The 23,863-nt window shown below is 38.4% G+C and overlaps 1 protein-coding gene across 1 annotated transcript in view; it reads left to right on the forward strand.

The window, feature by feature from the left end:
- Nucleotides 1-12,372: 12,372 nt before the first annotated feature.
- Nucleotides 12,373-23,863, forward strand: part of LOC137046040 (retinoic acid-induced protein 1) — a 127,877-nt gene continuing 116,386 nt past the window's right edge. Inside the window, exon 1 of the mRNA XM_067423096.1 lies at nucleotides 12,373-12,521. The gene's annotated coding sequence lies outside the window, so the exon portion shown is untranslated. The remainder of the gene's footprint in view (nucleotides 12,522-23,863) is intronic.

The raw sequence follows: 23,863 nt of genomic DNA on the forward strand, positions 1-23,863 counted from the left end.
CTCTTTTATATGTAAACGCAAAGCAAATACGGATTGTGAAAGATCAAAAACTTAAATGAATGTTCCGTGTTCAATACAAGTTAAGCCAGGCATTGTGCCAGATAATTAGATAATGCCAGTAAGTGACTTTTTGTATAGTGTATTTTTACAAAAAGTCACTTAGTCTTTTTAAAGTCACTTAAAAAGACTTTTTGTATAGTGTATTTTAATTGCTCAATGCATTACAGTAAATACATTTTTGTTTGCTTTTACAAACTAAGGGTGTAAGTTGTGCTACTAGAGCTTAACCTGTATCAAGTCTGTACCTTTATCTCAAGTGAAGTCTATGAAGATTGTGGCTTGATGCCTTAAACCCAAAACCACTGGACTGTATCTGTAAAAAGAAGAACCCTGAAAGCAGGCAGCTCTGTGCTTCTTCAGATATGAGCGGCTGCGCTCTTCCCCCGACACTCTGCCGGGTCAAATACAGACATACATTTAGAGCCGATACATAATACCACTCTAATCCGTAAACCCTCTATCTCTCACACCCATATCCTGCTATTTTCACTTCTATTACGTTATAATCATTCACATGCTGAGGCAGATACAGGACACGCAGAAATGTCACTGTGACCTTAAAGTAAAAACCTTCCTGTCGGGAGAGATGACGTTCAAGTCTGCAATTACATCAGTTGGTGTCTGTCACCATTTGATAAAGACTTTTTTTTTATAAATGTCAAAAAAAAAATGATTCATCTTAGTACACTTTTCAGTTTAGTGTAAACATGTATTTGAATTGCATTCGATTTCCATCCATTTAGTTTAACAAACTAAATGCGTAGTGTGTTTGTCAATCATACATAAATGAACATTGTTGGGGAAAGTTACTTTTAAAAGTAATGCATTATAATATGTTACTCCCGGTACTTAGTTACTTTGTATGGAGTAATGTGTTACGTTACTTTTGCGTTAAGGTATATTTTTGGCAAATGTAAAGGCACTTTCGCACTAAAAGTGAATAAGCCTCTGGCTGAAGGAAATGTGCAGAGGACGCCGCTCAAACAACCCTGCTGTTCTGGACCGCAAGAGAAGAAAATTCAACACTCTTACTTCAGCAATATAAAACACAAATGTGATTTAACTATAGTCATTTTTCCTTTGAATGGTCAGCGGTGGTTAATAAAGTGAGATTAAACCCATAAAATATGTTTGTGTTATTTAACATCTTTAAATGTTTTATTTTAAACAATCTCTACATCTTTAGTTATGTTTTTATTAATTTTGAGGAATACTGAATCTGTTTTTGTGCAAGTGAGATTAGTAAATGCCTGCTCACTTTAATCTAGAACAACAAGCATCATTATTCGTACTCATCATGGGGACAGGAGAGCGGTCAGCTAGTACATGGAAAACTGCGTTACTAGTTTGAAAAAGTACCTCAGATATTTTGTTGTAAATATAAAAGTAATGCATTACTTTAATAGTTACTTGAAAAAAGTAATCTCATTTCATAACTCGCGTTACTAATATGAAGTTGAAAAACAGGTTTTTGCACTCAAAAAAATCATAGTGTAGTTTATTTTTCAATTATTATTTTTTCCAAATGCATTTATTAAAATTCCTTATAATCATCATAAATCTATTCATAATATTATTTAGCCATACATAATGAACACTGAGCAACAAGCAAGATTCATTAGGTCAAAATATATTAGACTTAAAGAAATTTGACTGGTTGGTTGCTTGGTTGTAAATATATAAACCTGGTTATTGTGTATTTAAAACACACTCAGTTTATTAGTACTATTACAGATATCTTACCTGTTTCATTTATACATGATTGACAAATATGCAATTCAAATACATGAATCTTACATTTAGGCCTCTATTCCCTAGTTTCCCAGACTAAAATGCATGGTTGAGCTGTCTTGACTGAAAGCAACTTGCACTGGCATTGTTGTGGCTCAAGGTGCACAGCAGTAATGTTTTTTTTTTCTTCTTCTTCTTCTAAGGCTCATTTCTAAAAGCCACTTAAATGCCCTAATTGAACTAAGGGCTAATCCTGGCTTAATCTAAGCCCTGTCTGTGAAACCAGGCCTACAGTGTATCAGAAGCAGCAGGACATGCATTTTATTACTTGACCACTGGGTGGCAGTACAACTGTATTAGCGTATGTTATGCTGCATTACTGTAGCACACTACTATTTGATGCACAACGCTAAAGGATGCCATATGAAAAAATCCATGCCTTAGTTATTCCTTCACAAAGCCTTTCATGTGAGGAGTACAGAAGGAGTCGTTTCATGTCCTGAAACGGACCCCTCTAAACCTGCGTCCCGCCGAACGGATTAGACGGCAAGATGACGGAAGGGCCAACTGCTGTCTCCAGGCAACAGCTTGTGGCTCACTGTGAGTGAGGCAATGTCTCACATGTAAACAAAACTGAGATGTCGATGCCGCCGTATTCATCCCCTATTGCTAAATAGCAGGTTGCATTTCAAAGGGGAAAATCCTTTTTCACCTTTCCTCTGAAATGAAAATGCTCTATACCTGCAATATCCAAACTCTCAAAAGCTGATATTTCGCACAGAAGGGCGCACTGAGAGAGACTTGTATTAGATCTCACCGTGCTTTCGACTCGTTCCATTTAGGATTGAAATTGAAATGTCTCTATCTACATGTCATTCATAAAGGTCATTAGCAATATGCAGCCCTGCTCCCCCTATAATTGCATTTTCCAATATAAGATCTAAATTACTTTAGCAGGGCAATGGATGTCCCTGTCTAGTAGCCTAGCCTACGGATTATATTTCACAAGGACTGTTATTTTGAAGAGTTTAGTGAATTTAGTATGAATGGGTCTGATTTGGAGCGCATGCTGTGACTGTGACAAATTAATATAGTACAAATCATGTAAACAGGTCATGCATATTCATCAGACAGACAGGTGGCTTGATTGTGTATTTTTTGATTAATATTACTTAATGAGCTACATTTACATGTGCCATCAGCCCCAAGGGTGAATTTGCAACCAATTGAACAAAATTAAAGTCCTACTCATTCAAATCCAAGAACTGAATTTTTTTTTTTTTCTTTGGAACGCACACTGAGTCAGGATGTATCATGCCTAAAAATGAGTAATTTGTAAGTATTTATTATTTTTTATGGAATATTACATATATGTTCACTATAAATGATTTATCCGTGCACATCATTATTATTTCTTTAATCAAAATAACTTCCCCTCCCTCTTGCAGCTCATCTCTTCTCTGATAATGTGTTTACTGGCGTGAGGGCGGGGCAAACTGTCACTCACATGAGATCCACCAATAGCAAACCACAACCATCCAATCAACCCCCCAGTGACAAAATCAAGCCCCACCCCACATTTGTTCTTGTTTGAGAAGCCGTTTCACTCACAATAGTAAAGAAAAGCCTAAATTCTTAGTAAGAACACGTGCTTTTTTGACCTAAATTATCCAGTTTTAATTCATTTAAGGTCACTAAAACAAATGACCCAAATTACCAAAATATTATTATTCTCGATTAAAAGAAACACATTCAGCTGTGCCTGATTACTCAAAATCATTTGTCGCTAATAAATTACATGTTTGAGTCAAATGGAAGTAATTGCAAGTTCAATCCCCTTAGATAGGCTAAGGTTGTCTTGATTAAGGACGCAAAGAAAGTTCAAATCTTTGATCAAAAAAGTGCTTAAAGGTGCAGTATGCAACTTTTCCGTTTGCTAGAGGTCGCCTATTCAAAACAAAGGCGTAGTTTGATGACGCCAAGTTTGAGTGCAGCATTTTGGCACACGTGGTCTTCACCGGTGAAAAAGAATCGGGATAGGACTCATGTTCATTGATGCGGTTATAAATGTTATGAAGCGGAGCAGGACCGAGTGTTGAAGAGTTGAGTAAGGCCGCTGGGACGATTGTTAATGAGACGAATAACACACCTCGCGAAGCAGCGGGACTTTTATTATGATGTGATGGGACACAGTTCGCCGGGCGCCGGTCCTATTTCCGCTTTTCCGGTCATGAGTATGAGGTAACGCAGCTCTGTTTATCATATTAGATAATTGTTCACACTGTGTAAAGAGTTTCTGCCAAATAAAACCTGGAAACCGAGGGTAACGCAGATATGACTCAATTGACAGGCGACTCCCTCAGACGCTATGCTCACAGACTTCCCGGTTCCTTGGTTAAAATAAAAATTCTCTCACAATTTACAAATAGTTGGAAACATTTGGGATATTGTAAGTACTCAACTGAACAAAATATGACACTGGCCTAGTGGTTTTTGGATATTTTACTGAAAAAATACTACATAGTGCACCTTTAATAGCCAAATTCTCTGTGGATAACTACATTACCCATAATCCTAAAGTGATATCCACCAATCTAAGTCAACTTGGAAACTCCTAGACCTTATATGTTATATGTACCTTATATGAGAAACAATTTTGTGTTTGAACTCAAGTTTTTGTAGCTTTGTATATTACTTATTAAAGGGATAGTTAACCCAAAAATGAAAATGTGCTCGTATAATTAGACCCCATTGACATGCATTATACGAGCAACGGTTGGAGTTAAAAAATCTTAATTGGTATTCAACTGAAGAAACAAACACACCTACACTTGGATGCCCGGGGGTAAGCAGATAAATATCAAATTTTAATTTTTTAATGAACTATCTCTTATTAGAGGTTCAATAAAAATCTGTAAGATCTGTGGAAATACAAACTGTAAGACAGAAGCATAGGTCTATAAAGCATTTTGAATAATGACGTAGTAACATTACACTCTCAAGTTACTTACGGAACATTGATCAGGCATAACATTATAACCACCTTCCTTATATTGTGTTGGACCCCCTTTTGCACATGATCCTGCTGAAAGAGGCCACAGCCACCAGGGAATGCCATTTCCATGAAAGGGTGTACATGGTCTGCAACAATGCTAGGGTAGGTGGTACGTGTCAAAGTAACATCCAGTTGGATGGCAGGACCCAAGGTTTCCCAGCAGAACATTGTCCAAAGCATCACACTGCCACCACACATGTGCATCCTGGTGCCATGTGTTCCTCAGATAACTGATGCACACGCACCCGGCCATCCACCTGATGTAAAAAAATCGTGATTCACCTACTTCATTGCTCCGTGGTCCCGTTCTGATGCACACATGCCCACTGTTTGCACGTTCGGCAGTGGACAGGGGTCAGCATGGGCACCCTGACTGGTCTGCAGCTATGCAGCGCCATACGCAACAAACTGCGAAGTGTGAAGGTGTGATAACGGGCCGTGATGAAGACATAATCAGTGTTAATCACTTCACCTGTCTGGGGTCATGTCTGATCGGTGTATACCACCTATTTTCTCACTGCACATTACACACTGATTGTTTTCTTGTTTGTTTGTTTTTTTAGATTTGGAGAAGGAAATAAATAATGATAAATAATTAAAGAGCAAACCTTTGTTGAAGAGAAAAGGTTGATTGACACTACAAAGAACCCTTCTGACACAATTTCAAATTTGTAGTAAAATAGAAAACATATATGATATGAATATTTGTGTTACTTTTGCTCAAGTTTTTATTTTGCTAAATATTAAAAAGAAAAAGTAATACTTATTGTAAAAGACAGTATCCATATTCTAAAGTGAGTGTACTATCTCTGTGACTACATCAGTCTGTATTTAGCGTAGTGGTTCTCTTGTTGGGTCATTCCTAGCATTCGGTGCCATTTGAGTCCCCATGACATAATATGGTATATTTTGAGTAAAAATTGGCTAATAATTGTATTTAAAGGGTCATCTTACACAGTTAATCCCCCTTTACCATAGAACACAATTATATGTACCCAGGATTAATTAATTAAAAATAATTACTTTGATTTTAGTGCAAGTATGCTAAACTGCCATGTCCCCAAGTAAGTTTGCCTAACTTCAGCCACAAATATAAGTAATAAAAATCAAACAAATTCCAAATTTTTCAATATTGTTGTATATTCTTATTTATAATATTCCTCACCAATATATATTTTTTGTTATTAAAACATATTTAATGCTTAAAGTCTTTAAAATATGTTGTGTCCCTGAACTGAATGTCCCCCCTGTTACTCTGATGGAAAATCCATCTGAACACACCCCTAAACTGTCCCTCTAATCACATGCCTCTCAGGAAGTAAAATAACTTTTGGCAGCAAACTATCCACAAGAATCAAAGCAAGTCTCTCTCCTTAATTTACTCTTTTTTTTCAACGTATTAGAACGATTTATTGATGTAGTAAAGCATAACATGTCCATCCTGTTATGCTCATTTATAGTGGAAACTCATAATTGATTGTAATTTTGAAAATATGGTTAATAAACATGTTAAAAATCTTCCGCAGTGATCACTGCGTACTAGCTTGTTGTTCATCACGTCAGTAGCAGTGGCTAACTTTAGAATAAAATGTCCCTCCTGTTACTGTCCACCCTGTTACTGTTTTGCACAGTAACAGGGTGGACATATTGTAACAGAGTGGGCATAATACCTAGATAAATAAGTGTTTATAGCATTTATTTGTAATTATAATCAATTTATATGGAATTTATTTGTTAAGAGGTCCGTCCAGCTTGAGAAGACAGTGTGGAATTACCTAGAACAACACATGGGATGCTGGTCTGTTCAGTAGTATGTTGCAGTAAGTACACCCTTAAAAATAAAGGTGCCAGGAAGAACCAAACATGGACTTTCACAGTGATGCCATAGGAGAACTATTTTTTGTTCCCCAAAGAACCGTTTTGTGAAAGGTTCTTTAAAGAACCATCTTTTTCTAACCATTTTATAGTCTAAAGAACCTTTTTGCTCTACAAAGAACCTTTAGCGCAAAGGAAAGGTTCTTTGGAATTTAAAGGTTCTTCATAAAACCATACACCCTGCCAAAGAACCATTTAAGAACCTTTATTTTTAAGAGTGTAATAACAGTAAGATGCTGTTACGTTAACTGTTATTTTTACTGTTTTCTTTTAGATTTGACAATTTTGAATGGTTGATGTTGTTCATGTTTCTTTCTTCTTCAGGAGATGGCAGGGTTAATTAGTTGATTTGTGGTGTGATGTCCTGTTGTTCAGTGGTGTGATGTCCACCCTGTTACCTCCTGTCCACCCTGTTTCTCCTCTGTCCACCCTGTTACCTCTGAGTTTTTTTATGTTAATTAAATAAGTTCAACAAATGTTATGCATATCTTGGTGGTTACTTATAGAAAATTAAATGACACAATTCAATTATTTAAGATGGGGTCAAAATTCCAATGAAATTTATTTTTATTCTAAAAGAAATATGTTGAAATTACCATTGTGCCTTAAAAAAAACTATTTTCTCAAGATAATGCTGTTTAAGAATTTTTTGTTAAAACATTTGCAGGGTACAGGGAGGGACATTTTAGCTTTTAGAATATATAAATATTACAATAATTATGCATTTAAAATACATATTAATTGAGATGAGAATGTCCGGTAACAGGGTGGACATTTGGCCTTTGCATGTGTGAAGAATTTGGTCAAAATTATTAAACAATAATATCCTGAGCTGGACCAATATATTTTTATTGTAGTGTTACAAGCCAATTTTCAGATAAAATTATAAAATCATGGAAATTTAAACATTTTTTAATAGAAAGTTACCAAGCTGAAATGGCACCGAATGGTAAGAATGACCCATATATAGCAATTGCCGTGCATCTCCACTAGATGGCGACACAAATCAATAAAAGACAAGATTGGCGTCAACGCAGAAGTAAGCCATTTCTTGCGATTGTGTAAGGCAGGCACTATCGATTAATTAGACGCTATAGTAAATAACTGGAAGAATACCAAAATGTAGTAAATTGACAAATTAATTCAATAAAATAATACATTAAAATTATATGATAACAAATAACAGCTTGCAAATGCTATATCAAGCAGAAAAACGGACAGTTTTCCGAGCTTGAAACTGGTGAGACCTAAAGCCTCACATGAAATTACAATGGCATTACGAATTCGTTGTGCCGTAAATATATGATGTAACTTCATATACATTAAATCCAAAGTAGACTTTTCGATTTGTTGGTCTATCATCTAGAGGAGGAATCCAGAGATTTTGCCCTGGTTAGATCAGTTCCCCTTTAAACAGTCTGACTGAAAAGAGTTGTATCACTGTGTCGCCGCTAGATGGCAGCGCTTATATTATTGTTGTATCATTTCAGCTGTGTTTGCTTGAGCTGGCGATGTAGTAAGCTAAGCATATTCCCTTATATCTGCCGAATGAATGACAAGAAAAAAAGTTGATTCGCATACCAATTGCAGTAGTAATAGATCTAGCTCTACCTCAGTACAACCATATGTCTTCTGTTCTGGCATGTCTCTTATTTTCATGCACACCAGCATTTATAACCTTTCCCACAGCTTGTATGAGCATCCCTCCTGCTCAAAAGTGATGTTCAAGACCACTGTCCTCTCGTCTCTATGGTAACAGCGAGACACCCTCTCCCCCAACACACACACACACACACACACACACACACACACACACACACACACACACACACACACACACACACACACACACACACACACACACACACACACACACACACACACATCATGAGGCTCATGTGCTCATGAGAGCATCTGACCCAAAGATCCTCTCTCTCTCTCTCTCTCTCTCTCTCTCTGCCCAGTGTTCATTAACATGATTCCTCTGTGTCAGGCATCCATTCACCGTTAAAAAGAACAAGTAAATGGAGAAGAAGAAAGAGAGACACATTCATTATTATCTGCGTGGGTCCTCATTATTGTGTCCCAAACAGAGGAGAGCATGTGACAAAATCTTTACCTCAACAAGTCATTAATAAACCTGTCTGTCTGTCTGTCTGTCGGTATATCTGTTTGTCTATCTTGCTGTCTATCTGTCTGTCTATTGTCTGTCGGTATGTCTGTCTAGCTTTCTGTCTGTCTGTCTCTGTCTGTCTGTCTGTCTATCTGTTGTCTGTCTGTCTGTTGTCTGTCTGTCTATCTGTTGTCTGTCTGTCTGTACAAACCCGATTCCAAAAAAGTTGGGACACTGTATAAGCCATAAGCATGATCCAGACGTGCAGTTTTTTCTCTGGGCCAAGGCTAATTTAAAATGGACTGTGGCAAAGTGGAAAACCAACCCGATCACACATAAATGCGTATAAATAGTACGAGTGTGCAATGTCGTGGAATGTATACGCCAAAACTCATTTTGGCGTGCATATGATACGCTGTTTTTCGCGTGCATATGATACGCTCTTTATGGCGTATATATGACACGCGCTTGGGTAGGTTTAGGGTGGTGGGGTGGGGGGTTTGTATGTATAATACGCCATTAAATGCGTATCATATGCACGCGAAAAACAGCGTGCCATAGACACGCCAAAATGAGTTTTGGCGTATACATTCCACGACATTGCACACTCGTACTATTTCTACGCATTTATGTGAGAATAGGCTGGGAAAACTGTTCTGTGGACAGACAAATCAAAATTTGAAGTTCTTTTTGAAAAACTGGATCGCCATGTCAACCAGACTAAAGAAGACGAGGACAATCCAAGTTGTTATCAGCGCTCAGTTCAGAAGCCTGCATCTCTGATAGTATGGGGTTGCATGAGTGCATGTGGCATGGGCAGCTTAGACATCTGGAAAGACACCATCAACGCTGAAAGCTATATCTATGTTCTAGAACAACATAAGCTCCCATCCAGATGTCGTCTCTTTCAGGTAATACCTTGCATTTTCCAACACCACAATGCCAGACCACATACTGCATCAATTACAACATCATGGCTGCATAGAAGAAGGATCTGGGTACTGAAATGGCCAGCCTGCAGTCCAGATCTTTCACCCATAGAAAACATTTGGTGCATCATAAAGAGGAAGATGCGACAAAGAAGAACTAAGACAGTTGAGCAACTAGAAGCCTGTATTAGACAAGAATGGGAAACATTCCTATTCCTAAACTTGATTAACTTGTCTCCTCAGTCTCCAGACGTTTGCAGACTGTTAGAAAAAGAAGAGGTGATGCCACACAGTGGTAAACATGGCCTTCTCCCAACTTTTTTGAGATGTGTTGATGCCATGAAATTTAAAATCAACTTATTTTCCCCTTAAAATTATACATTTTCTCAGTTTAATTTAATGATAATTCATCTATGTTGTACTCTGAATAAAATATTGAAATTTGAAATGTCCATAGAATTGCATTCTGTTTTTATTCACAATTTGTAGTGTCCCAACTATTTTGGAATCAGGTTTTTATGTTCTATCTATCGTCTGTCTGTCTGTCTGTCTGTCTGTCTGTCTGTCTGTCTGTCTATCATCTTCTCTCTGTATGTCAGTCTATTGCCTCTCTGTCTGCCTGTCTATTTGTCTGTCTGTCTGTCTGTCTTTCTGATATTTATAATATATTGTGTTTATTGTGAATTTTTACTATTTCATTTTTGTACTTATTCTTTTGGTGTGATGCCAACCAAAACTCTAAAGTAAAACAAGGGTAGATTAATTCCATGGTATTTTATGACTTGTTATTCTAGACAGAAAATCCGCATGTAAAATATCAGTCTAGTCTAGCGTCGTCAAGGTCGCACAGTGGCGCATGTCTGGAGAGAAATGAAATCCCAAATCAATCGGTTACTCTGCTGGGCACTGACGGTAAACTTCCAGAGAGAAATACTGTCAGGCAGTGTCAGAGCACGATCAGAAATCCAGCAATCTAGTGGTTTAATATAGACTGGTTGTTTAGTGTTATTGTCATATTTCCGACTGGGATGAATAAGAAATGAAGGTTGTTGCGCAGTGATACTGATGACTGCATTCTGGATTCTCATTTGATGGTTGGTAGAGAGAGCATAAAGAAGTGGACTTGCAATTAAAGGCAGAAAGGTGTTAGTACGCTCAGCTTATTTTTATTCATGGCACAATCTGTGACCCTCACGTACACACACTCCTTATCTTGTCAATGAACACACACACACCCACACACACACTTTTTATAGTCATAGTCACTGGCACTCTGCATCATAAAAATCTTTCCAGCCTCCCCCTACAGCTTCAGTGTTTCTCCCCGGAGGAAAATAGCCCAGGAGATCTCAGTTATGCCTATGTTAAGTATTTACTTTATCTCAGATGTATAATAGTGGGGCTATTTTATAGTTGTATGCCATGTATAAAGTATTTGTAAATACATGTAGAATGTGAAGTTACAATTTAGCACATTAAAAAAATATATTTTAACTTTAAATATAGTATTACAATTATAGTGTGTTATTTAGTGCATGACAAATATTATTAAAACATAATGACTTAAAATGTACTTTAAAGTAAAATGTTGCCATTTTTATAAAGTGCACTTTTGAAAGTTTTATTTTATTAACAATATTATCTGCAAATCCCTTTTTTTATAAATATACTTTGAAGGTTTGAAGTACACATTCAGTACAATTAAATTTTCACAAGGGATGTAAAATCTGAGCACAGTTTGAAAGTTTTATTAAACTCTCTTTTAGAAACGGTGAGATTACTGGGTGAGAAAAAGATAAATGGCTTTAAAAGAGCAGCTTTCATGCTTTGTTTCCTTTTGAAACAGGAAGTTGGGGCAGAGATTATAAAGAGGTCATCCCTTTTTTTTAAACGTCCAACAGTCTTTTTGTTCGACTTACACCATGTTTTGCTACTCGCTTTTGCTAATCGGTTGTAGGAGATCATCTGATTGGACAAAAATTTGCATACGCCTGTGAGTGCAGGATGAGTCATCGCCGAGCACACCAGCATAAAAATGACCGCAAGACTTCACAGGGGCTCCATTTATCCTCTGCCCAATTCTTCGGGCTGTCTAGGAAGAAATAATTGAAATATTCAAGAGATTCACTCATTTGTGATTTTTCTTTCCTTTGGGTCTCTCTCCTCATTTAAGTGAACTCTTTCAACTCCTGGCGCACCCCACACCACACACTCTTTCTCCTGACGCGCGCACACGCTCTGATGAGAGATGGCTAACCTGCGAGTCTGCCTCTATAGACGCTGATATCTTTCCCTTCCATCTCTGTCCTCTCTCCCCCAGCTAGAGCAGGTGGTGTCCCCCCTTCACAAATCAGCATTCACACACATATTCGCTGGCTTGCGGACGGGCTGCGAGCCCCCCTGAGCTAATTCCATTATACATTCCGTCTGGAAGTAAGAGAGGACTGCCCTCTAATTGCTTTCTTATCCCCCTGAGCCCCGTTTCTCTCCTCTACGCTCGTCTCCTCTCCTCCAAACAGCACCCCCAACCCCGTTCGGCCCACCCCCAGCCCCCGCCCCGCTCCGCTCTGCTCCGAACATGGCAGCAAAGGGAAGGAGGAAAGTGAAATAGAGCGAGAGAGAGAGAGAGAGCGAGCGAGAGAGAGAGAGAGAGAGAGACGAGTCTGCCACTGACAGGGAATATCTGCCATTTTCCGCGTTGCAGGAGGCTGCAGCCCTGATCCAGAGGACCAGGATCCAGGCACAGGCACCGCCGCAGGTAGATCCGCATGTTTCTCTGCATTTAAGGGGCTTAATGTCAGTGCGAGCGGATGGACGGATGAGTGCCGGGGAATGCGGGGACAGAGCGCTGCTGTGCGTCTCCAGAGCCGCATGCATGGGGACAGGGGGGCGTGTTGGATAACAGGCTGCACATGTGTTTGCCGTTGCGCTCAGAGTCTGATCTGAGTTCAGTTTCCTGCACGAATTATTGCAAGATAAACAGCGCTGATCTCAAATCTGGCAACTTTTACCAGCAACAGATGCTGTACGCGATGGCTGTGTTTGTCTCGCGTCAAAACTCCAAACAAGCTCCAAAAGAAGCTTTCGTTCTTAGTTTCTAAAGAACGTTTTTCCGTTCTAAAGAACCGTTTGTGCAATGGAACGATTCCATGGATGTTAAAGGTGCCAATAAACATCCTTTTTTTAAGAGTGTACGTGAGTATTGCATAAGAAACACATTTGTAATATTACATCTAAACGTGAAACACGCGCTAAAAGTGAACTACATGTGGTGCCCAAATTAAAACAACACAAAACTATGACAAGCTCTTGTGTTTATACTGAAGACGCATTATGCAAATGAAGTGTGTGTTGCGCTGTGTTTGTGTGATGCTGTGAGGAGTATTGAGTGATTGAGACATTCCGGCAAAGCGTCGTAGGCTCTCACTCATATGAAATGAGCGTTATATTTGGAGGCGAAATAACAACACACAACGTCTGCGTTTATATCAGACTCGACATGCGTTTATTTTAAAGCGACGCATTGTGCATAGGCAGTGTGTGTGTTCCGTTTGATATGAAAACCTGCGTTTATGTGAAGATTTTGTGATTGAGATATTCCGGAAATCATTGTATCAATCGCATTGGGCTGTTTGGAGGGAATTCGTCGTGTTTTCTGTGTGTTATTTTGCATGCACCATGCCCTTGATCAGGGAAACTCAGGGGTAAGACAGCTCTAACCTATTAAACGCTGCACCGAGACTGCAGTGTCACAGCTGACTGATATTGATGCTCTGGACGGCCCCTCTCTGCAAGAATCCATTTAGAGACGCGCGCGCGTGCGTGTGTGTGTGTGTGTGCGCGCGCGCAGAGGGAGTGTGACTGACAGGCGGAGAGCGCTGTGTGTGTGTGTGTTGGTATGTGTGAGATGGACAGATACGGAGCGGAGAGAGAGGTGAGAGGAATATGAAGGCGGGGAGAAAAATGGAGGGATGGCATGAATATGTGAGTGAATTACAGAGGAGGAAAAATTGATACCAACATCTGCAATAACATAGACGCTTCTACCGAGAGAGGGGGGGGGGGGGGGGGGGTCGTAACTGTATTCCCAAGGTTAAGAGCGTCACTCTGCATGTAAAATAACCCAAGACATCAGCAGACTTGATCATGTGCCATACACACACTTGGGGGCGGGGCGGTATGATCACACTCTTCTATCACAGTATGAGTCATTTTATTTATTTATATATACGTAACATTTAATATTATTAATGAATATATTAATATTATTATATTAAATAATTAATATAAGACCATTATATCATAGCTATTACATCAATTACTATTTTTGGATGATCCAGCAGGCTAAAAAAAATATTTCACAAATATTGTATCTGATTATTTTATTTTTGTAATAAGAACATGATGGATGCAAACCAAAATATATGAAAAAAATATTTGATCAAATATTTCAGTATTTACCTATATTTGCCAATTAAATATTTCAGCATCATATATGTTTAATATATGTTAAAGATGTATTTAACTGAGAAGCAAAATATCCTGATATTTCAGTGAATATATCTTATATCTTTCCTATTCCACTGAAATACATTTTATTGAATGTTATATTAATATTTAATATCATAATATCATTATATACTACTTTATCACTGACTATTTTGGGATGATCCAGTAAATTAAATATTTCACAATTGAAAGGTAATTAATTTATTTTTGTATTTAGGATGTTATGAATGCAAAGCAAAAACAAAAAATAACTGTAAACTGCCAGTAAAAGTAAAATATATTTTGATATAATATATATATATATATATATATATATATATATATATATATATATATATATATATATATATATATATATATATATATATAAAAAATATATTATATCAAAAAAAAATATATATATATATATATATATATTATACTATATATTATATACATTATATACATACTATTTTTGTTAGATTTATGCTGAAATAAACTAATACATAAAAATGTAAATAAATAAATTAATTTTTTTAAGGATTCAACATTTTTCTTACTCCACAATGAGATTGTTATTTTAAAAATTAATATATTTCTTACCTTGGAAATGCTTTAAAAATAAATAAAGTATTTTACTGGGAAAACAGGGAAAAAAATAACGATTAACAAAATGATTTTGCCTATTTTTTGATCAAATGAATAAAATCCAGCAAATAAAAACGTGATGCAAATTAAAAGATTATAAATGAATAATGTGGCTGGTTTAAAAGCACAACAATATTATAAAATATTTAAAAATCATATGTTTAATATCTACAAAAATATATATATTGAAATGGGAAGAGAATATCTATTTTACTAAACCTTACTATTTTTATGGATTAAAGCTTTGCTAATTTTTTCTTACTCCAATGAGATTCTGGTGAGATGATATTTTAAACATAAACAATACTCTATTTTTTACCTCTAACATGCTTTAAAACTGAATGAATAAATAAATAAATAAATATGATATAAATACTTGATTTTGCATTGCAATGCCTATTTTTAAGTAATCAACTGAATAAAATCCAGCAAATAAAAACTGGATGCAAATCAAAAGATCAGATTATCATAAATGAATAATACGTCTGGTTAAAGAGCATAACCAGCTTCACAAATATGACTCTGATTTCTGATTGGATGAGCCACATCAAAGCTGGTTTAAAATAGCTGATATAAACACTTCCAGTGAATTCTATATTAATGCGGCAAGATGGGATGTTACCCTGCAACCATAAACAGATAAACTCTGCTTCACGTTGCTGCTGCCCTCAAAAACAAGTTCTCGGCCATCTTGACTTGGACACGTCACAGTCTGTATTTGTGCAATATTCCATATTTTCACATTGCACTCATGTGTAAATAACGTAACGCAGCCCTGCCCACGCAAACACAGCTACCCCGTTTCTGCAAAAATCTGTAGAAGCTGATACACGGTATATACCATCACACCGCCCAGCCCTACATGGTGCTATATTGTATTTTGTCAGTGACTATAGCGTTGAGGCTGATGCAATCCTCTGAAACTGTCACACACCTGAGGGTCAGTCAGAGAACAACCATGAAAAACAGGACGAGAGAGGAAGAGAGAGAGAGAGAGAGAGAGAGAGAGAGAGAGAGAGAGAGAGAGAGAGAGAGAGAGAGAGAGAGAGAGAGAGAGAGAGAGAGAGAGAGAGAGAGAGAGAGAGAGAGAGAGAGAGAGAGCGGAAACCGTCGGCTCTTTCAAGAATAGAAGGTGATAGAAAAGAAATTAGATAGAGGCAGAGGGAAGGAATAGACAGAGAGAGAGAGACAGACAGATATGAGGTAAAGAGAGGAAAGACAGCACCCCTCCCCCTTCCGCTGTTTTCTAGGTGCGAGAGTCCTGAGCAACAATCTGGCACGGCTCAAAACAGATCCATAAGGTCAGGACGGGGCAGAGCGCGCGAGGGAGGAAGAGAGTAGAGGAGCGATGGAGGAATTATTTATCTCCAGATGCTGCTGTCTCTGCAGCACTAAACTCAGCAGTCTTGCTCCGAAAGAACGGAGAACAGGAAATGAATGGATGGAGAGAAGAAATAAACAACAAACTCGACGGTCAGGGGGTCAGATATGTGACGCCGTAATGAATCGACACCACAGAAACGCTTCAGGAATGCACCAGCTTCGGATGCAGACAAACCGAGATATTTACAGACGAAAATAGTGATCTGTTTGAAGTTGAAGCGTGCGATTTCTGTTCCAGTAATTGTTTCCTAACAGGTTTCCTGACTCCCCCCATTTGCCATGGCCAATCAAACACAGTCTCGCCCTAAAGCATTAGTTGGGTCAATGTGCACCACTTACATGATTTTATAGGACGTGATTTGTAAGCAGGGCATGGCATTAAAAGGTTAGTTCACCCAAAAATGAAAACTCTGTCATTAATGACTCACCCTCATGTCATTCCAAACCCGTGAGACCTTCGCTCATCTTCAGAACACAAACAAGATCTTCTTAATGAAATCTGAGAGCTTTCTAAACCCCAAAGACATCAATTTAATTTCCACTTTCAGGATCCAGAAAGAAATCATCCGTGTGACTCCAGTGGTTCAAGCTTAATTTTATGATGCGCCGAGAATACTTTCTGTGCGCAAAAAAACCTGAAAAAAATAATGACATTAATCAACAGTTTCTTCTCGTCTGTGCCAGTCCGGCACTGTTTACGTTGTTACCGCAGTGCATGTTCGTTTTATGTCAGAAGGCCGTCTTACCATTGGCTGATGCTGGTCATGTGAGCACCACGACGCATGGTGAGCAGGTGAGCCGGCGAGCCGGCGTTCTGACGTAGAACTAGGAAGCTCTGCACTGCGGTCGCTTTTAACAGTTTTAACAATGTGTTTAGCCCCAATTTCCACCTATGTGTTTTAGCCAGTGTTTTTTTTTTTTTTTTTTTCAGTTGAGACTAAATGCTTGTTATTATAGCGAAATATCATCGGAAGTGTTACTAGTATCTAATTTCACAGGTAGTTTGTTTCTGTATTGATTCTATATAAAAATGCTGATACACTGTATTTGCTCTGGCTCTTGATTTAAATGATTTAGTTCCGTTATTACGCAGCTTGTTTTCATCTGTTGACGTTGTACAGTACAAGCAGAATGTGGCGGTTGGTCGGTGTTGTATTTGTCCCGCCCCTCCTCCCCTGTGATTAGACGGCTCGGTGAAAAGCGATAGTGATGAATGCTGCGTTTTACTCAAAGTTCAGCATTCTTTAATTCTCGGCGACCTGAGAGCGCAGAACGCTCCAAACGCTCCCCTTTAACACCCGCCAAATGCAGATGTATTCCAGCAGCGGTGGGTAACGCAGTCACTTCTACTAGCCATTTTGGTGTGTTGAAATGTATATACATTTTTTCAATTGTAGTCTTTTAAAAAGGCATCTGAAGCAATAAATTAAGTGCAATGTAGTGTTGTCAAAAATATTTTCCATACATATCTATACTGAAATATCCGAAACGCTTCCAATACATTTGCCCCAGAATAGACACAATCCCAGCGTCTCTTTCTCGCTCTCTCATCTCTCCGACAGCAAGTTACACACAAACCCGGCTCCCCTCATTCACACCTTTCATTTTCTCCAGATGAATATTGATGCTATTCCCAAAGTGTGCGCACATGAAGCCGCCTCTCAACAGCCTAAACAGTCAAATACACACACACACACACACACACACACACAAATGCTGGTCTTGGCGAGTGTTCACGTGAACACAGTTGAGAAAGAAAACGCATGTGTAACAGTATAATGGAGCTGTGCGTCTGGTCTTAAAGTGACAGCAGCTTAATATACCTGCTGCCAAATTATAAGGTAATATTAAAATATCTATATGGTAGTTTTTTCCCCATGGTATCGATGTCAAAATTGTGACCAGTGATAATCCTGAGTGGCTAGTAACTTTGGAAAACGACTAGCCACAATGGCTGAACAATAAATAAATAAATAAATAAATCAAGCCCTGGTAATCCAGACTGATCTCATGAAATGGTGTATGTATGATACACCAATTCATGTGCAATTTTGGCGTGCTATCAGGATGCATAATCGCTTTTTAGCGTGTTGATCAAAGCCGTTTGGCCTCCTTGGACGTAATGGATTTTACACTGTACAAAGTGTACATTCTATCCCCTTACACTGCCCCTACCCCCTAAACCTACCCATCACACACACACACACACACACACGCACAAACACACACACACACACGCACACACACACACACACACACACACACACAGACACAGAGAGAGAGAGAAAGAGAGCCCCTAAACCTCCCCATCACAAGAAACATTCTGCATTTCTTACATTTTCAAAAAAACATAATTTAGTGCGTTTATAAATCCATTTACATTGTGGACACACACACATACAATGGTTTGTTTCGGCGTAGACATTCACGCGGAATCACACGGCGTAGACATACACACTGAGATGATGGTTTGTTTCGGCGTAGACATTCACGCGGAATCACACGGCGTAGACATACACACTGAGATGATGGTTTGTTTCGGCGTAGACATTCACGCTGAATCACACGGCGTAGACATACACACGGATAGCTCAAAATGCGTACAGATAACATGCGTACAATTTATGCGAAGTCATGTTGTGTAATCAAAGTGTAAATGTTCCTTTCTCAACTGGTGAACTCACTTTCAGAAGAACATTTTTTTCCCAACTGATAAACGATAAATTAAAAAAATATAGCTGCAAGCAGCCATTATCGGGGCCAAGCGCAAAGAAGAAGACAAGACATGCCAGCATGGCTGGAAGTCTCAAGCCAACTGCAACAATGAGCCATTAAGGACCTATTAAGTTGATTTTAGGCAAAATAGCAGTCAAATTTTAAATACAGTCAATAATAATGGTTTAATGGTTTATCACTTTCGACCAATAGGTGTCACTGTTACGAAACTGATGTGGTTTAGTCAGATTGAGATGACAATGACACATGCAAAGTTTGGTGTCAATATGTCAAAGCATTGCAGAGATACAGCCTCAAGAGTAATTTTTGCATCATGGCTCAACTCTGTTGCAGTGGTATATGACAACTGTTTTGTCTATCAATCCGAAATCCATAAGTATTTGTCAGCATGGTCTGAAGACGATACGGATCAATTTTGGTGAAAATCGGACAAACGGTCTAGGATGAGTTTGAAAAAGTAGATTTTTAACAAATAACAAGATGGAGCACAGATATGTTTGCAAAATATGGCAAAATTGGTATCTATCTTCTCGGCATGAGCCAATGAATGTATTATGACCAGTCTCATTACAATAGGCTAATTTAATCAAAAGTTATTAGCATTTTTGTACATTTTATTACAACTTTTGACCACAAGGTGGCGCTGCCCCGAAACTTTTTGAATATCTTCGGGACATAGAGCGGAAGACACATACCGAGTTTTGTAACGATACACTAGTGCATTCTTAAATTATAGCATTAGCATTTTAAACCGTAATACTGCATTGAAGTCAATGGGAATTTCATGTTTTGTTTTATTATAGCGCCACCAAGAGGCACAATCCCACCAATTTTTTTATGTGTCCTCGTAGTGAGCCCATACATATGTGTGTCAAGTTTGGTGAAAATATTTCATTTTGTTTTGGAGTTATAGACATTTATATGAAAAAACACGTAAAAAATGACTGACACCTGACTTTGATTGGATTTTACTACCCCTTACTATCAACATTTTGAGATTTGGGCATTAGCGTATAGCTATCGACCTATGTTTCCGAACTTCTGAGGCTGGTTTCGTCTCGATCGGACTAGCGGTTTCGAAGATATCAGCAAATGTTTTTTAAGCACTAAATTACAACTCTGCGCAAACCATATGCCGAAACCTGGCAAGTCTGGTATCGTTGGAGTCGGCAAGGATTCAGGAGACCAAAAAACACACTCCCATCAAAATATGTCAACCACACCCAAAGTTATAAGCGTTTGAAAAAAAAAATTCTCCACTAGGTGGCGCTGTTTCGAAACTTCTCAGGCTACTTCAGGGCATCGTGGTGATGACCCATACCAAGTTTCATAACAATCTGTTCATGCGTTCATAAAATACAGCATTTTTGCACATAATTCAAAATGGCCGACATCCAAAATGGCCGACATGGTAAAATTGGATATCAGTCGACTCGGCATGACGCCCTGAATCTAATGAGACCAATTTTATGATTTTTGGATAAACGGTTCAGAAGTTATAAGCCAAAATAGGCATTTTTCGTATCTCCGGACAGGTAGGTGGCGCTGCGCCGAAACGCTGCATGTTGCTTCAAGTCATGCTTGTGATGACATGTACCAAGGTTGGTTTGAATACGATAAAGCGTTGCGGAGATATAGCCTTTAGTGTGTTTTTGCAACCTCCACGTAAAATTTGTTTGTGCGTTTATTGAAAACGATTGGACGAATCAACTTGAATTCCATAACTTTTTGTCAACATGCTCTGAAGATGATCTGTTTCAATTTTCGTGAAAATCGGAGCAACGGCCTAGGAGGAGTTCGAAAAAGTAGGTTTTTCAGAAAATTCAAAATGGCGGGAAAATTTGCATACCGGAAAATGACATCATAGGGTGAAATCGAATCGGCTTGAGCCAAGGAATCCGATGAAAAAAGAATTTTGTTTCTAGCCCTTAGGGGTCAAAAGTTATAAGCATAAATATGAGTGAAACTTTGGACAGGTGGTGGCGCTAGAGGGATTGAGTTAGAGGCACCAAATTTGCTATAGTGACAGCTCAGACTGGCCTCTATGAGTGTGCCAAATTTCACAACTTTTTACCATACGGTTCTATGGGCTGCCAGAGACTCCTATGGCGGAAGAAGAAGAAGAAGAAGCAGAAATATAGCTGCAAGCAGCCATTATCGGGGCCAAGCGCAAAGAAGAAGACAAGACATGCCAGCATGGCTGGAAGTCTCAAGCCAACTGCAACAATGAGCCATTAAGGACCTATTAAGTTGATTTTAGGCAAAATAGCAGTCAAATTTTAAATACAGTCAATAATAATGGTTTAATGGTTTATCACTTTCGACCAATAGGTGTCACTGTTACGAAACTGATGTGGTTTAGTCAGATTGAGATGACAATGACACATGCAAAGTTTGGTGTCAATATGTCAAAGCATTGCAGAGATACAGCCTCAAGAGTAATTTTTGCATCATGGCTCAACTCTGTTGCAGTGGTATATGAAAACTGTTTTGTCTATCAATCCGAAATCCATAACTATTTGTCAGCATGGTCTGAAGACGATACGGATCAATTTTGGTGAAAATCGGACAAACGGTCTAGGATGAGTTTGAAAAAGTAGATTTTTAACAAATAACAAGATGGAGCACAGATATGTTTGCAAAATATGGCAAAATTGGTATCTATCTTCTCGGCATGAGCCAATGAATGTATTATGACCAGTCTCATTACAATAGGCTAATTTAATCAAAAGTTATTAGCATTTTTGTACATTTTATTACAACTTTTGACCACAAGGTGGCGCTGCCCCGAAACTTTTTGAATATCTTCGGGACATAGAGCGGAAGACACATACCGAGTTTTGTAACGATACACTAGTGCATTCTTAAATTATAGCATTAGCATTTTAAACCGTAATACTGCATTGAAGTCAATGGGAATTTCATGTTTTGTTTTATTATAGCGCCACCAAGAGGCACAATCCCACCAATTTTTTTATGTGTCCTCGTAGTGAGCCCATACATATGTGTGTCAAGTTTGGTGAAAATATTTCATTTTGTTTTGGAGTTATAGACATTTATATGAAAAAACACGTAAAAAATGACTGACACCTGACTTTGATTGGATTTTACTACCCCTTACTATCAATATTTTGAGATTTGGGCATTAGCGTATAGCTATCGACCTATGTTTCCGAACTTCTGAGGCTGGTTTCGTCTCGATCGGACTAGCGGTTTCGAAGATATCAGCAAATGTTTTTTAAGCGCTAAATTACAACGCTGCGCAAACCATATGCCGAAACTGGGCATGTCTTGTATCGTTGGACTCGGCAAGGATTCAGGAGCCCAAAAAAGCTACTCCCATCAAAATTTTTCACTCACACCCAAAGTTATAAGCGTTTGAAAAAAAAGAATTATCCACTAGGTGGCGCTGTTTCGAAACTTCTCAGGCTACTTCAGGGCATCGTGGTGATGACCCATACCAAGTTTCGTAACAATCCGTTCATGCGTTCATAAAATACAGTATTTTTGCACATAATTCAAAATGGCCGACATCCAAAATGGCCGACATGGTAAAATTGGATATCAGTCGACTCGGCATGACGCCCTGAATCTAATGAGACCAATTTTATGATTTTTGGATAAACGGTTAAGAAGTTATAAGCCAAAATATGCATTTTTCGTATCTCCGGACCAGTAGGTGGCGCTGCGCCGAAACGCTGCATGTTGCTTCAGGTCATGCTTGTGATGACATGTACCAAGTTTGGTTTGAATACGATAAAGCGTTGTGGAGATATAGCCTTTAGTGTGTTTTTGCAACCTCTACGTAAAATTTGTTTGTGCGTTTATTGAAAACGATTGGACGAATCAACTTAAATTCCATAACTTTTTGTCAGCATGCTATGAAGATGATCTGTTTCAATTTTCGTGAAAATCGGAGCAACGGCCTAGGAGGAGTTAGAAAAAGTAGGTTTTTCAGAAAATTCAAAATGGCGGGAAAATTTGCATACCGGAAAATGACATCATAGGGTGAAATCGAATCGGCTTGAGCCAAGGAATCCGATGAAAAAAGAATTTTGTTTCTAGCCCTTAGGGGTCAAAAGTTATAAGCATAAATATGAGTGAAACTTTGGACAGGTGGTGGCGCTAGAGAGATTGAGTTAGAGGCACCAAATTTGCTATAGTGACAGCTCAGACTGGCCTCTATGAGTGTGCCAAATTTCACAACTTTTTACCATACGGTTCTATGGGCTGCCAGAGACTCCTATGGCGGAAGAAGAAGAAGAAGCAGAACAAGCAGCCATTATCGGGGCCAAGCGCAAAGAAGAAGACAAGACATGCCAGCATGGCTGGAAGTCTCAAGCCAACTGCAACAATGAGCCATTAAGGACCTATTAAGTTGATTTTAGGCAAAATAGCAGTCAAATTTTAAATACAGTCAATAATAATGGTTTAATGGTTTATCACTTTCGACCAATAGGTGTCACTGTTACGAAACTGATGTGGTTTAGTCAGATTGAGATGACAATGACACATGCAAAGTTTGGTGTCAATATGTCAAAGCATTGCAGAGATACAGCCTCAAGAGTAATTTTTGCATCATGGCTCAACTCTGTTGCAGTGGTATATGAAAACTGTTTTGTCTATCAATCCGAAATCCATAAGTATTTGTCAGCATGGTCTGAAGACGATACGGATCAATTTTGGTGAAAATCGGACAAACGGTCTAGGATGAGTTTGAAAAAGTAGATTTTTAACAAATAACAAGATGGAGCACAGATATGTTTGCAAAATATGGCAAAATTGGTATCTATCTTCTCGGCATGAGCCAATGAATGTATTATGACCAGTCTCATTACAATAGGC

Source organism: Pseudorasbora parva, chromosome 2 (assembly GCF_024679245.1).
Source record: "Pseudorasbora parva isolate DD20220531a chromosome 2, ASM2467924v1, whole genome shotgun sequence".
NCBI classification, from domain to species: domain Eukaryota; kingdom Metazoa; phylum Chordata; class Actinopteri; order Cypriniformes; family Gobionidae; genus Pseudorasbora; species Pseudorasbora parva.